The following is a 16,768-nucleotide window of genomic DNA, read 5'->3' on the forward strand; positions in this document are numbered from 1 at the left end:
AGTTGCATTCACTTTAAATAGGGCACCGTCAAAATCCGTTGAGACGACACCATATGAGCTATGGTATGGCAAGAGACCAAAGTTGTCGTTTCTTAAAGTTTGCGGATGTGATGCTTATGTCAAAAAACTTTAGCCTAAAAAGCTGGAACCCAAAGCGGAAAAGTGCATCTTAATAGGTTACCCAAAGGATACAGTTGGGTACACCTTCTATCTCAGATCTGAGGGCAAAGTGTTTGTTGCTAAGAACGGAACTTTTCTTGAGAAGGAGTTTCTCTCGAAAGAATTGAGTGGGAGGAAGATAGAACTTAATGAGGTTGTAGAACCTCTGCTCCCTCTAGACAGTGGCGTAGGGCAAGGAGAAACCTCTGTCGAAGCGACGCCGGTTGAGGAGAAAGCTAATGATGATGATCAAGAAGTTTGGATCAAGTTGCTATCGGACCTAGCAGGTCGACAAGATCACTACTGCTCGTGAGTGGTACGGTAATCATGTCTTATCAATCATGTTGTTAGACAACAATGAGCGTGCGAATTATGAAGAAGCAATGGTGGGCCCGGATTCTAACAAATGGCTGTAGTCCATGAAGTCCGAGATAGGATCTATGTATGAAAACAAAGTATGGACTTTGGAAGTATTACCTAAAGGTCGCAAGGCTATTCAGAACAAATGGATCTTTAAGAAGAAGACGGACGCGGACGGTAATGTGACCGTTTATAAAGCTTGACTTGTGGCAAAGGGTTTTTCACAAGTTCAAGGAGTTGACTACGATGAGACGTTCTTACCGGTAGCGATGCTCAAGTCCGTCCGAATCATGTTAGCAATAGCTGCATTTTTCGATTATGAAATCTGGCAGATGGATGTCAAAACAGCGTTCCTTAACGGTTTTCTTAAGGAAGAGTTGTATATGATGCAACCCGAAGTTTTTTTCGATCCAAAGAATGCTAACAAAGTACGCAAGCTCCAGCGATCCATTTATGGACTGGTGCAAGCATCTCGGAGTTGGAATAAGCGCTTTGATGAGGTGATCAAAGCATTTGGGTTTATACAAGTTGTTGGAGAATCTTGTATTTACAAGAAAGTGAGTGGGAGCTCTGTGGCGTTTCTAATATTATATGTGGATGACATATTGCTAATTGGAAACAATGTGGAATTTTTAGAGAGCGTAAAATATTACCTGAACAAATATTTTTCAATGAAGGACCTAGGAGAAGCTGCTTAAATATTAGGCATTAAGATCTATAGGGATAGATCGAGACGCCTAATAGGACTTTCACAAAGCACAGACCTTGATAAAGTTTTGAAGAAGTTCAAAATGGAGCAGTCCAAGAAGGGGTTCTTGCCAGTATTACAAGGTATAAAGTTGAATAAGACTCAATGTCCAGTAACTGCGGAAGATAGAGAAAAGATGAGTACCGTACCCTATGTTTCAACCATATGGTCTATCATGTATGCAATGTTGTGCACTAGAATGGACGTCGGCCTGGCCATAAGTATGGCAGGCAGGTTTCAAAGTAATCCAGGAGTGGATCACTGGACGGCGGTCAAGAAAATTCTGAAGTACCTGAAAAGGACTAAGGAAATGTTTCTCGTTTATGGAGATGACGAAGAGCTCGTCGTAAAGGGTTACGCCGATGCGAGCTTTGACACTGATCCGGATGACTATAAGTCTCAAACCGGACATGTATTTTTCTTAATGGGGGTGCGGTAAGCTGGTGCAGTTCCAAGCAAAGCGTCGTAGCAGATTCTACATGTGAGGCGGAGTCATGGCTGCCTCGGATGCACCTAAGGAGGGTGTCTGGATGAAGCAGTTCATGACGGATCTTGGAGTTGTGCCAAGCGCACTAAATCCAATAACTCTGTTCTGTGACAACACTAATGCCATTGCTTTAGCAAAGGAACCAAGGTTTCACAAGAAGACTAGACACATCAAATGACACTTCAACCTCATCTGCGACTACGTCGAAGGAGAGGACGTAAATATTTGCAAAGTGCGCATGGATCTGAATGTAGCAGATCCGCTGACTAAACCTCTTCCACGAGCGAAGCATAATCAACACCAGAACTATATGGGTGTTAGATTCATTCCAATGTAAATCGCATAGTGATGTGAGACTAGATTATTAACTCTAGTGCAAGTGGGAGACTGTTGTAAATATGCCCTAGAGCCAGTGATAAAATAGTTATTATTATATTTCCTGTTTCAAGATAATCGTTTATTATCCATGCTATAATTGTATTGAATGAAAGCATAGATACATGTGTGGATATATAGACAAAACAATGTCCCTGTAAGCCTCTAGTTGGCTAGCCAGTTGATCAAGGATGGTTAAGGTTTCCTGACCATATGCAACTGTTGTCACTTGATAACTGGATCACATCATTAGGAGAATCATGTGATGGACAAGACTCAATGTCTGTTGATACGATGCCATATGAACCGTGGTTTGGCAAGAAGCCAAATTTGTTGTTTCTTAAAGTTTGGGGATGCGATGCTTATGTCAAAAGGCTTCAACCTAAAAAGCTGGAACCCAAAGCGGAGAAATGTGTCTTCATAGGATACCCAAAAGAGACAGTTGGGTATACCTTCTATCTTAGATCCGAAGGCAAAGCATTTGTTGCAAAAAACGAAACTTTTCTTGAGAAAGAGTTTCACTCGAAAGAATTGAGTGGGAGGAAGATAGAACTTGATGAGGTTATTGTTGGAAATATGCCCTAGAGGCAATAACAAAATGGTTATTATCATATTTCCTTGTTCATGATAATCGTCTATTGTTCATGCTATAATTGTATTAACAGGAAACAGTAATACATGTGTGAATAAATAGATCACAATGTGTCCCTAGCAAGCCTCTAGTTGGCTAGCTTGTTAGTCAATAGATGATCATGGTTTCCTGATCATGGGCATTAGATGTCATGGATGACGGGATCACATCATTGGGAGAATGATGTGATGGACAAGACCCAATCCTAAGCCTAGCACTAGATCGTATTGTTCGTATGCTAATGCTTTTCTAATGTCAAGTATATTTTCCTTTGACCGTGAGATTGTGCAACTCCCGGATACCGTAGGAGTGCTTTGGGTGTATCAAACGTCACAACGTAACTGGGCGACTATAAAGGTGCACTACGGGTACCTCCGAAAGTGTCTGTTGGGTTGGCACGAATCGAGATCGGGATTTGTCACTCCGTGTGACGGAGAGGTATCTCTGGGCCCACTCGGTAGAACATCATCATGAGCTCAATGTGACTAAGGAGTTAGTCACACGATGACGTGCTACGGAACGAGTAAAGGGACTTACCGGTAACGAGATTGAACAAGGTATAGGTATACCGACGATCGAATCTCGGGCAAGTTCTATACCGACAGACAAAGGGAATCGTATACGGGATTGATTGAATCCTTGACATCGTGGTTCATCCGATGAGATCGTCGTGGAGCTAGTGGGAGCCACCATGGGTATCCAGACCCCGCTGATGGTTATTGGCCAGAGAGGTGTCTCGGTCATGTCTGCCTGTCTCCCGAACCCGTAGGGTCTACACACTTAAGGTTCGATGACGCTAGGGTTATAGGGAATTGTTGTACGAGGTTACCGAAAGTTGTTCGGAGTCTCGTATGAGATCCCGGACGTCACGAGGAGCTCCGGAATGGTCCGGAGGTAAAGATTGATATATAGGACGGATGGTTTTGGACACCGGAAGTGTTTCGGGCGTCACCGGTAACGTACCGGGACCACCGGGACCACCTGAGGTGGTCCCGGGGTACCACCGAAGGGGGGCAACGACCCCGGGAGGCTAGATGGGCTAAGTGGGGAAGGGAACCAGCCCCTAGTTGGGCTGGTGCGCCCCCACCCAGCCCATGCGCACCAGAGAAAAGGGGGAAGGGGGGAACCCTAGCATAGGTGGGCCTAAGGCCCACCAGAGGGGTGCGCCACCCCTCCTCCCTGCCCTGGCCGCCGCCCCTCTCCCATCTGGGGCTGCCGCACCCCTTGGGGGTGGGAACCCTAAGGGCTGCGCCCCCTCCCTCTCCCCCTATATATAGATGAGGACTCGGGGCTCTTTGAGACACGGTTTGATCTCTCTCTCGGCGCAGCCCTGCTCCTCTCCCTCCTCCTCTCTGCCGGCGCTTGGCGAAGCCCTGCCGGGAGACCTCGTCTCTCCACCGACACCACGCCGTTGTGTTTCTGGACTTCTTCCCCAACCTCTCCCTCCTCCTAGCTGGATCAAGGTGCGGGAGACGTCACCGGGCTGCACGTGTGTTGAACGCGGAGGTGCCGTTGTTCGGCACTAGATCGGAATCGCTGCGAGTACGACTCCATCAACCGCGTTCTAGCAACGCTTCCGCTTAGCGATCTTCAAAGGTACAAAGATGCTCTTACCCCTCTCTCGTTGCTGGTCTCTCCGTAGGAAGATCTAAACATGCGTAGGAAAATTTTGAATTTATGCTACGTTACCCAACAGTGGCATCCGAGCCAGGTTTTCTATGCGTAGATTCCATGCACGAGTAGAACACAAAAGTTGTGGGCGATGATTTGTCAATTTTCTTGCCGCTACTAGTCTTATTCTTTTCCGGTGGTATTGTGGGATGAAGCAGCCCGGACCGACCTTACACGTACGCTTACGTGAGACTGGTTCCACCGACAGACATGCACATCGTGCATAAAGGTGGCTAGCGGGTGTCTGTCTCTCCTACTCTAGTCGGATTGGATTTGATGAAAAGGGTCCTTATGAAGGGTAAATAGCTTTGGCATATCATCGTTGTGGCTGTCACGTAGGTAAGAAGGCGTTCTTGCTAGAAACCCAAATCAGCCACGTAAAACTTGCAACAACAATTAGAGGACGTCTAACTTGTTTTTGCAGGGTTTGACATGTGATGTGATATGGCCAAAGTTGTGATGTTGCATGTATGATGTATGAGATGATCATGTTATTGTAATAGGTTTCACGACTTGCATGTCGATGAGTATGACAACCGGCAGGAGCCATAGGAGTTGTCTTAATTTATTGTATGAGATGCAACGCCATGTGCTTACTACTTTTACTTCATTGCTAACGGTTAGCTATAGTAGTAGTGATAGTAGTAGTTGGCGTGATGACTTCACGGAGACACGATGATGGAGATCATGATGATGGAGATCATGGTGTCACTCCGGTGACGATGATGATCATGCGATGCCTGAAGATGGAGATCGAAAGAGCAAAGATGATAATGGCCATATCATGTCACTATATGATTGCATTGTGATGTTTATCATGTTTTACATCTTATTGCTTAAAACGACGGTAGCATAATAAGATGATCCCTCTTAAAATTTCAAGAACGTATTCCCCTAAGTGTGCACCGTTGCAAAGGTTCGTTGTCTCGAAGCACCACGTGATGATCGGGTGTGATAGATTCTAACGTTCGCATACAACGGGTGTAAGCCAGATTTACACACGCGAAACACCTAGGTTGACTCAACAAGCTTAGCATGTACAGACATGACCTCGAATACAAGAGACCGAAAGGTTGAACATGAGTCGTATGGTTGAATACGATCAGCATGAAGTTGCTCACCATGGTGACTAGTCCGTCTCACGTGATGATCGGACACGGGTTAGTCAACATGGATCATGTATCACTTAGATGACTAGAGGGATGTCGATTTAAGTGGGAGTTCATACTTGATTTGATTAAATGAACTTAATTGTCATGAACTTAGTCTAAAAGTTGTCTTTACAAATATTGTAGATGTCCAACGTCAACCTCAACTTCAACGCGTTCCTAGAGAAAAACAAGTTGAAAGATGATGGTAGCAACTATGCGGACTGGGTTCGCAACCTGAAGCTCATCCTTGAAGCAACTAAAAAGGCTTATGTCCTTAATGCGCCGCTAGGTGACCCTCCCGCTCCCGCAGCAGCCCAGGACATTCTAAACGTCTGGCAAGCGCGGAGTGATGACTACTCTCTGGTCAGGTGTGGCATGTTATACAGCTTAGAAACGGGGCTCCAAAGACGTTTTGAGCAACACGGGGCATATGAGATGTTCCAAGAGCTGAAGCTAGTTTTTCAAGCTCATGCCCGTGTCGAGAGATATGAAGTCTCCGACAAGTTCTTCAGCTGTAAGATGGAGGAGAACAGTTCTGTCAGTGAGCACATACTCAAAATGTCTGGGTTACACGGTCGTCTGACTTCACTTGGAGTCGAACTTCCGGATGACGCTATCATTGACAGAATCCTCCAGTCTCTCCCACCAAGCTACAAAGGCTTTGTGCTTAACTACAACATGCAAGGGATGGAGAAAACCATTGCCGAGTTGTACTCGATGCTCAAGTCTGCAGAAGTAGAAATCAAGAAGGAGCATCAAGTGTTGATGGTCAACAAGACCACTAGTTTCAAGAAAGGCAGGGGTAAGAAGAACTTCAAGAAAGACGGCAAAGCTGTTGCCGCGCCCGGTAAGCCAGATGCCGGGAAGAAGAAAAAGAACGGACCCAAGCCTGAGACTGAGTGCTTCTATTGCAAGGGAAAGGGTCACTGGAAGCGGAACTGCCCCAAATACTTAGCGGACAAGAAGGCCGGGAACGTTAAAGGTATATGTGATATACATGTTATTGATGTGTACCTTACCAGCGCTCGTAGTAGCTCCTGGGTATTTGATACCGGTGTTGTTGCTCACATTTGCAACTCAAAGCAGGAACTGCGGAATAAGCGGAGACTGGCCAAGGACGAGGTGACGATGCGCGTCGGGAATGGTTCAAAGGTCGATGTGATCGCCGTCGGCACGCTACCTCTACATCTACCGTCGGGATTAGTTTTAAACCTTAATAATTGTTATTTAGTACCATCTTTAAGCATGAACATTGTATCAGGGTCTTGCTTAATGCGAGACGGCTACTCATTTAAGTCAGAGAATAATGGTTGTTCTATTTATATGAGTGATATGTTTTATGGTCATGCTCCGCTGGTGAATGGTTTATTCTTAATGAATCTCGATCGTGATGTTACACATATTAATAGTGTGAGTACCAAAAGATGCAAAGTTGATAATGATAGTCCCACATACTTGTGGCACTGCCGCCTTGGTCATATCGGCGTTAAGCGCATGAAGAAGCTCCATACTGATGGACTATTAGAGTCTCTTGACTTTGAATCATTTGACACATGCGAACCGTGCCTCATGGGCAAGATGACTAAGACTCCATTCTCAGGAATAATGGAGAGAGCAACCGACTTATTGGAAATAATACATACTGATGTGTGTGGTCCAATGAACGTTGAAGCTCGCGGTGGTTATCGTTATGTTCTCACTCTCACCGATGATTTGAGTAGGTATTGGTATATCTACTTGATGAAGCACAAATCTGAGACGTTTGAAAAGTTCAAGGAATTTCAGAGTGAGGTTGAGAATCAACGTGACAGAAAATTAAATGTCTACGATCTAATCGTGGAGGAGAATATTTGAGTCACGAGTTTGGCACACACCTAAGGAAGTGTGGAATCGTTTCACAACTGACGCCGCCTGGCACACCGCAACGCAACGGAGTGTCTGAACGTCGTAATCTCACTTTATTAGATATGGTACGATCTATGATGTCTCTTACCGACTTACCGCTATCATTTTAGGGATACGCATTAGAAACTGTTGCATTCACTTTAAATAGGGCACCGTCTAAATCCGTTGAGACGACACCGTATGAACTATGGTTTGGCAAGAAACCTAAGTTGTCGTTTCTTAAAGTTTGGGGCTGCGATGCTTATGTGAAGAAACTTCAACCAGAAAAGCTCGAACCCAAAGCGGAGAAATGCGTATTCATAGGATACCCTAAGTAAACTATTGGGTATACCTTCTATCTTAGATCCGAAGGTAAAACCTTTGTTGCCAAGAATGGATCCTTTCTAGAGAAAGAGTTTCTCTCGAAAGAAGTAAGTGGGAGGAAGGTAGAACTTGATGAGGTAATTACACCCCCTCTCGAACAGGAAAGTAGCGCAGCGCAGGAAGTTGTTCCTGTGGCGCCTACACCGACTGAAGAGGAAGTTAATGATGATGATCATGAAGCTTCGGATCAAGTTACTACTGAACCGCGAAGGTCCACAAGGGTACGCTCCGCACCAGAGTGGTACGGCAACCCTGTGATGGAAATCATGTTGTTAGACAACGGTGAACCTTCGAACTATGAAGAAGCAATGGCAGGCCCGGATTTCAACAAATGGCTTGAGGCCATGAAATCCGAGATAGGATCCATGTATGAGAACAAAGTATGGACTTTGGTGGACTTGCCCGATGACCGGCGAGCCATAGAAAATAAATGGATCTTCAAGAAGAAGACTGATGCAAACAGTAATGTAACCGTTTACAAAGCTCAACTTGTCGCAAAGGGTTTTTGACAAATTCAAGGAGTTGACTACGAAGAGACTTTCTCTCCCGTAGCGAAGCTGAAATCAGTTCGAATCATGTTAGCAATTGCCGCCTTTTATGATTATGAAATTTGGCAAATGGACGTCAAAACAGCGTTCCTTAACGGGAACCTTAAGGAAGAGTTGTATATGATGCAACCAGAAGGTTTTGTCGATCCTAAAGGTGCTAACAAAGTGTGCAAGCTCCAGCGCTCCATCTATGGGCTGGTGCAAGCATCTCGGAGTTGGAACATTCGCTTTCATGAGGTGATTAAAGCGTTTGGGTTCATACAGGTTTACGGAGAAGCCTCTCTGTACAAGAAAGTGAGTGGGAGCTCTGTAGCTTTCCTCGTATTATATGTAGATGACATATTATTTATGGGGAATAATATAGAGATGTTGGAGAGCATAAAGGCCTATTTGAACAAGAGTTTTTCAATGAAGGACCTTGGAGAAGATGCATACATATTAGGCATCAAGATCTATAGAGATAGATCGAGACGCCTCATAGGTCTTTCGCAAAGTACATACCTTGACAAGGTATTGAAGAAGTTCAATATGGAAAACTCAAAGAAAGGGTTCTTACCAGTTTTGCAAGGTATGAGATTGAGTAAGACTCAGTCGCCGACCACGGCAGCAGATAGAGAGAAGATGAGTTATGTCCCCTACGCTTCAGCCGTGGGCTCTCTAATGTATGCCATGCTGTGTACCAGACCTGATATAAACCTTGCCATAAGTTTGGTAGGGAGGTACCAAAGTGATCCCGGTATGGAACACTGGACAGCGGTCAGGAATATCCTTAAGTACCTGAAAAGGACTAAGGAAATGTTTCTCGTTTATGGAGGTGACGAAGAGCTCGTCGTAAAGGGTTACATCGACGCTAGCTTCGACACAGATCCGGATGACTCTAAGTCACAGACCGGATACGTATATGTGTTGAATGGTGGGGCAGTGAGCTGGTGCAGCAGCAAGCAAGAAGTCGTGGCAGCATCTACATGTGAAGCGGAGTACATAGCTGCTTCAGAAGCGGCTCATGAAGGAATTTGGATGAAGGAGCTCATCACCGACCTTGGAGCGGTTCCAAGCGCGTCGGGTCCTGTGACACTCTTCTGTGATAACACTGGAGCCATTGCCATAGCCAAGGAGCCCAGGTTTCACCGGAAGACGAAGCACATCAAGCGCCGCTACAACTCCATCCAGGACCATGTCCAGAGTGGAGTGATAGATATTTGTAAAGTACACACGGATCTGAATATTGCAGACCCATTGACTAAACCTCTGCCACGAGCAAAACATGATCAACACCATAATGCTATGGGTGTTCGATACATCACAATGTAACTAGATTATTGACTCTAGTGCAAGTGGGAGACTGTTGCAAATATGCCCTAGAGGCAATAATAAAATGGTTATTATCATATTTCCTTGTTCATGCTAATCGTCTATTGTTCATGCTATAATTGTATTAACAGGAAACAGTAATACATGTGTGAATAAATAGATCACAATGTGTCCCTAGCAAGCCTCTAGTTGGCTAGCTCGTTAGTCAATAGATGATCATGGTTTCCTGATCATGGGCATTAGATGTCATTGATGACGGGATCACATCATTGGGAGAATGATGTGATGGACAAGACCCAATCCTAAGCCTAGCACTAGATCGTATTGTTCGTATGCTAATGCTTTTCTAATGTCAAGTATCTTTTCCTTTGACCGTGAGATTGTGCAACTCCCGGATACTGTAGGAGTGCTTTGGGTGTATCAAACGTCACAACGTAACTGGGTGACAATAAAGGTGCACTACGGGTACCTCCGAAAGTGTCTGTTGGGTTGGCACAAATCGAGATCGGGATTTGTCACTCCGTGTGACGGAGAGGTATCTCTGGGCCCACTCGGTAGAACATCATCATGAGATCAATGTGACTAAGGAGTTAGTCACACGATGATGTGCTACGGAACGAGTAAAGAGACTTACCGGTAACGAGATTGAACAAGGTATAGGTATACCAACGATCGAATCTCGGGCAAGTTCTATACCGACAGACAAAGGGAATCGTATACGGGATTGATTGAATCCTTGACATCGTGGTTCATCCGATGAGATCATCGTGGAGCTAGTGGGAGCCACCGTGGGTATCCAGACCCCGCTGATGGTTATTGGCCAGAGAGGTGTCTCGGTCATGTCTGCCTGTCTCCCGAACCCGTAGGGTCTACACACTTAAGGTTCGATGACGCTAGGGTTATAGGGAATTGTTGTACGAGGTTACCGAAAGTTGTTCGGAGTCCCGGATGAGATCCCGGACGTCACGAGGAGCTCCGGAATGGTCCGGAGGTAAAGATTGATATATAGGACGGATGGTTTTGGACACCGGAAGTGTTTCGGGCGTCACCGGTAATGTACCGGGACCACCGGGACCACCGAAGGGGGGAAACGACTCCGGGAGGCTAGATGGGCTAAGTGGAGAAGGGAACCAGCCCCTAGTTGGGCTGGTGCGCCCCCACCCAGCCCATGCGCACCAGAGAAAAGGGGGAAGGGGGGAACCCTAGCATAGGTGGGCCTAAGGCCCACCAGAGGGGTGCGCCACCCCTCCTCCCTGCCCTGGCCGCCGCCCCTCTCCCATCTGGGGCTGCCGCACCCCTTGGGGGTGGGAACCCTAAGGGTTGCGCCCCCTCCCTCTCCCCCTATATATAGATGAGGACTCGGGGCTCTTTGAGACACGGTTTGATCTCTCTCTCGGCGCAGCCCTGCTCCTCTCCCTCCTCCTCTCTGCCGGCGCTTGGCGAAGCCCTGCCGGGAGACCTCGTCTCTCCACCGACACCACGCCGTCGTGTTGCTGGACTTCTTCCCCAACCTCTCCCTCCTCCTTGCTGGATCAAGGTGCGGGAGACGTCACCGGGCTGCACGTGTGTTGAACGCGGAGGTGCCGTTGTTCGGCACTAGATTGGAATCGCTGCGAGTACGACTCCATCAACCGCGTTCTAGCAACGCTTCCGCTTAGAGATCTTCAAAGGTACGAAGATGCTCTTACCCCTCTCTCGTTGCTGGTCTCTCCATAGGAAGATCTGAACATGCGTAGGAAAGTTTTGAATTTATGCTACATTACCCAACAGTTATAGAACCTTTACTTCAACCACAGAGTAGCACAACACAGAAAAATATTTCTGTGGAACCTACATCAGTTGAAGAGGAAGCTAATGATAATGATCATGTAGCTTCAGATCAAGTTGTTGTCGAACCTCGCAGGTGGACGAGGACATGTATTGCTCCTGAGTGGTACTGTAACCCTGTCTTATCAGCCATGTTGTTAGACGACGATGAACCTACGAGCTATGGAGAAGTGATGGTGGGCCCGGATTCCAACAAATGGTTAGAGGCCATGAAATCCGAGATATGATCCATGTAAGAAAACAAAGTGTGGACTTTGGAACTTTTACCTGAAGGGCGAAAGGCCATTCAGAATAAATGGATCTTTAAGAAGAAGACGGACATGGACGGTAATATCACCGTCTATGAAGCTCGACTTGTGGCAAAGAGGTTTTCACAAGTTCAAGGAGTTGACTACGATGCGGCTTTCCCACCCGTAGCGATATTTAAGTCCGTCGGAATCATGTTAGCAATAGATGCATTTTTTATTATGAAATTTGGCATATGAATGTCAAAACATCGTTCCTTAATGGTTTCCTTAAGGAAGAGTTGTATATGATGCAACCGGAAGGTTTTGTCGATCCAAAGAATGTTGATAAAGTATGCAAACTCCAGCGATCCATTTATGGACTCGTGCAAGCATCTCGGAGTTGAAGTCAGCGCTTTGATGAGGTGTTCAAGGTGTTTGGGTTTATACAAGTTAATGAAGAAGCTTGTATTTACAAGAAAGTGAGTGGGAGCTCTATAAGATTTCTAATATTATATGTGTATGACATATTGCTGATTGGAAATGATATAGAACTTTTTGGAAGCGTAAAGGATTATTTGAATAAGAGTTTTCCAATGAAGGACCTAGGAGAAACTGCTTACATATTAGGCATCAAGATCTATAGAGATAGATCAAGATGCTTAATAGGACTTTCATGTAGCACATACCTTGACAAAGTTTTGAAGAAGTTCAAAACGGAACAGTCCAAGAAAGGGTTCTTGCCTGTGCTGCAAGGTGTGGAGTTGAGTAAGACTCAATGCCCAGAGATTACAGAAGATAGAGAAAAGATGAGTGTCGTCCCCTATGCTTCAGCCATAGGTTCTATCATGTATGCAATGTTGTGCATAAGACCTAATGTCAGCTTTGCCATAAGTATGGCGGGAAGGTTTCAAAGTGATTCGAAAATGGAACACTGGACAACAGTCAAGAATATTCTGAAGTACCTGAAAAGAACAAAATAAATGTTTCTCGTATATGGAGGTGATAAAGAGCTCGTCGTAAAGGGTTATGTCGATGCAAGATTCGACACTGATCCGGATGACTCTAAGTCACAAACCGGATACGTATTTACTCTCAATGGGGGTGTGGTAAGCTAGTGCAGTTCCAAGCAGAGTGTGTTAGCCGATTCTACATGCGAAACAGAGTACATAGCTGCCTCGGAGGCGGGCAAAGAGGGTGTCTGGATGAAGGAGTTCATTAGAGATCTTGGAGTTGTGCCTAGTACACTGAATCCAATGACTCTGTTCTGTGACAACACTGGTGCCATTGCTCTAGCCAAGGAACCAAAGTTTCACAACAGGACCAGGCACATAAAGCGACGCTTCAATTTCATCCGCGATTACATCAAAGAGGAGGACATAAGTATTTGCAAAGTACACACGGATCTGAATGTTGTAGACCCGTTGACTAAGCCTCTTCCAAGAGCAAAACATGATCAACACCAGAATTGTATGGGTGTTAGATTCATTACATTGTAAATCACATAGTGATGTGAGCTAGATTATTGACTCTAGTGCAAGTGGGAGACTGTTGGAAATATGCCCTAAAGGCAATAATAAAATAGTTATTATTATATTTCCTTATTAAGCATAATTGTTTATTATCCATTCTAGAATTGTATTGAATGGAAACTCAAATACATGTGTGGATACATAGACAACACACTGTCCCTAGTAAGCCTCTATTGGACTAGCTCGTTGATCAAAGATGGTCAAGGTTTCCTGGTCATAGACAAGAGTTGTCACTTGATAACAGGATCACATCATTAGGAGAATGATGTGATGGACAAGACCCAAACTATGAACGTAGCATGTGATCGTGTTAGTTTATTGCTACTATTTTCTGCATGTCAAGTATATGTTCCTATGACCATGAGATCATGTAACTCATTAACACCGGAGGAATACCTTGTGTGTATCAAACGTCATAATGTAACTGGGTAACATAAAGGTACACTACGGGTATCTTCGAAGGTGTATGTTGAGTTGGCATGGATCAAGACTCGGATTTGTCACTCCGTGTGACAGAGAAGTATCTCACGGCCCACTCGGTAATACAACATCACAAACAAGCCTTGCAAGGAATGTGAGTAAAGAGTTAGTCATGGGATTTTTTTTATCACAGAACGAGTAAAGAGACTTCCCAGTAACGAGCTTGAACAAGGTATAGAGATACCGACGATCGAATCTCGGGCAAGTAACATATCGAAGGACAAAAGGAATAATATACAGGATTAACTGAATCCTTGACAAAGAGGTTCAACCGATAAAGATCTTCATAGAATATGTAGGAGCTAATATGAACGTCCAGGTCTCGCTATTTTTTATTGACCGGAGAGTGTCTCGGTCATGTCTACATAATTCTCGAGCCCGCAAGGTCTGCACACTTAAAGTCCGGTGACGTTTAGGTATAGTTGAATTATGTACGTTGGTGACCAAATGTTGTTCGGAGTCCCAGATGAGATCTCGGACGTCAAAAGGAGTTCCAGAATGGTCCGGAGACGAAGATTGATATATAGGAAAGATGTATTAAGGTTTTGGAATGATTTTGGGCATTACCGGTAAAGTACCGGGAGAGATGAATGGGTTCCGGGGGTTCACCGAGGGGCACCCATCCAGAGGAGAACTACATAAGCCTAGAGGTGGCGCACCAGCCCCTCCAACATCACCGCCACACCATCGTGCTTTCCGAGAATTCATCTACTTCTTCGCCCCTCTTCCTGGATCAAGAAGGCGGAGATCGTCATCGAGCTGCACGTGTGCTGAACGCGGAGGTGTCGTCCGTTCGGCACTAGATCGTGATTGGATCGTGGGACGGCTTGTGATTTGGATCGCAAAGACGTTCGACTACATCAACCGCGTTTCTTAACGCTTCCTGCTTAGTGTCTACAAGGGTATATGGATTCGATCTCTCCTCTCGTAGATGGTCATCACCATGGATAGACCTTATGTGTGCATAGGAAATTTTTTGTTTCCCATGCACCGTTCCCCAACATCCACTGTGGGTCCCAGCGACCTGTAAAGGGACCACATGGAACGAGGGGTGGGTCTACATCCCACATGCGTGGCTGCACCATTCCCCAAGGCACATGTCGTTTAAGTCTAGAGATAAGATCTTATATCTAAATTTAAAGGGTTGAATCTAGAGATAATATGTTATATTCATATTTAAAGGGTTTTCTCCCTTGTGGCTTACCCTAGGAGGATTTTGGACGCCCTGCCCTACCCTCTAGCCAATATATAGATGCGGGACGTGCATGGGGGCAGCCAACCCTTCACCCTTGGTCATTGGCTCTACCAACTCCTCCCACGTTTCCTTGGTACGCGCTTGGGGAAGCCCTACCAGAATTCCGCTGGCACCACCACCACCATGGCGTCGTGTTGGTTCAGATCTCATCTACCTATTCTCCTTCCCTTGTCAGATCAAGAAGGAGGATACGTCATCGAGCCGGACATGCACTAAACTCGGAGGTGCCGCACGTGCGGTGCTTGGATCGGACTGGATCGCGATGCGAGTACGACTACACCAACCACGATCTCTAGATCATTAACGCTTTTGGTGTACAAGGGTACGTAGACACCTCTCCCTCTCGTTGCTAGCATCTCCATAGAATAGATCTTGGGTGTTTCTTAGGAAATTTTTTGTTTCCCATGCAATGTTCCCCAACAATGAGACGAGTGTTGGAGATGATGAAGACTTAGATTTCTCCCTCTCAGAGGGAAGTTTGCCCAGCAAAATTGCTTCACCGAAGGGCAAAATTGACGGCAGCGCCTCATTCCGTAAGTCTTCTCCTTATATATTTTTCTAGGGAAAATGACCTCATATAGCACAAGATGGGCATCAGAAGGCCTATGTGTGCTCCACAAGGGGCAGGTCACGCCCCTGACTTGTGGACCCATGGTGGATCTGTTGGGGAACGTCGCATGGGAAACAAAAAATTTCCTACGCGCACGAAGACCTATCATGGTGATGTCCATCTACGAGAGGGGATGAGTGATCTACGTACCCTTGTAGATTGTACAGCAGAAGCATTAGAGAACGCGGTTGATGTAGTGGAACGTCCTCACGTCCCTCGATCCGCCCCGCGAACAATCCCGCGATCAGTCCCACGATCTAGTACCGAACGGACGGCACCTCCGCGTTCAGCACACGTACAGCTCGACGATGATCTCGGCCTTCTTGATCCAGCAAGAGAGACGGAGAGGTAGAAGAGTTCTCCGGCAGCGTGATGGCGCTCCGGAGGTTGGTGATGACCTTGTCTCAGCAGGGCTCCGCCCGAGCTCCGCAGAAACGCGATCTAGAGGAAAAACCGTGGAGGTATGTGGTCGGGCAGCCGTGAGAAAGTCGTCTCAAATCAGCCCTAATTGCTCCATATATATAGGAGGAGGGAGGGGGGACTTGCCTTGGGGTCCAAGGACCCCCAAGGAGTCGGCCGAGCCAAGGGGGGGGGGAGGACTCCCCCCCCCCAAACCGAGTTGGACTTGGTTTGGTGGGAGGAGTCCCCCTCCCTTCCCACCTCCTTCCTTTTTTTTCTTTCCTCTTGATTTTTCTTCTCTTGGCGCATTGGGCACTTGTGGGCTGTCCCACCAGCCCACTAAGGGCTGGTGTGGCTCCCCAAATACCTATGGGCTTCCCCGGGGTGGGTTGCCCCCCCCGGTGAACTCCTGGAACCCATTCGTCATTCCCGGTACATTCCCGGTAACTCCGAAAACCTTCCGGTAATCAAATGAGGTCATCCTATATATCAATCTTCGTTTCTGGACCATTCCGGAAACCCTCGTGACGTCCGTGATCTCATCCGGGACTCCGAACAACATTCGGTAACCAACCATATAACTCAAATACGCATAAAACAACGTCGAACCTTAAGTGTGCAGACCCTGCGGGTTCGAGAACTATGTAGACATGACCCGAGAGACTCCTCTGTCAATATCCAATAGCGGGACCTGGATGCCCATATTGGATCCTACATATTCTACGAAGATCT

The sequence above is a fragment of the Hordeum vulgare genome, chromosome 3H (assembly GCF_904849725.1).
Source record: "Hordeum vulgare subsp. vulgare chromosome 3H, MorexV3_pseudomolecules_assembly, whole genome shotgun sequence".
Classification (NCBI taxonomy): Eukaryota; Viridiplantae; Streptophyta; class Magnoliopsida; order Poales; family Poaceae; genus Hordeum; species Hordeum vulgare.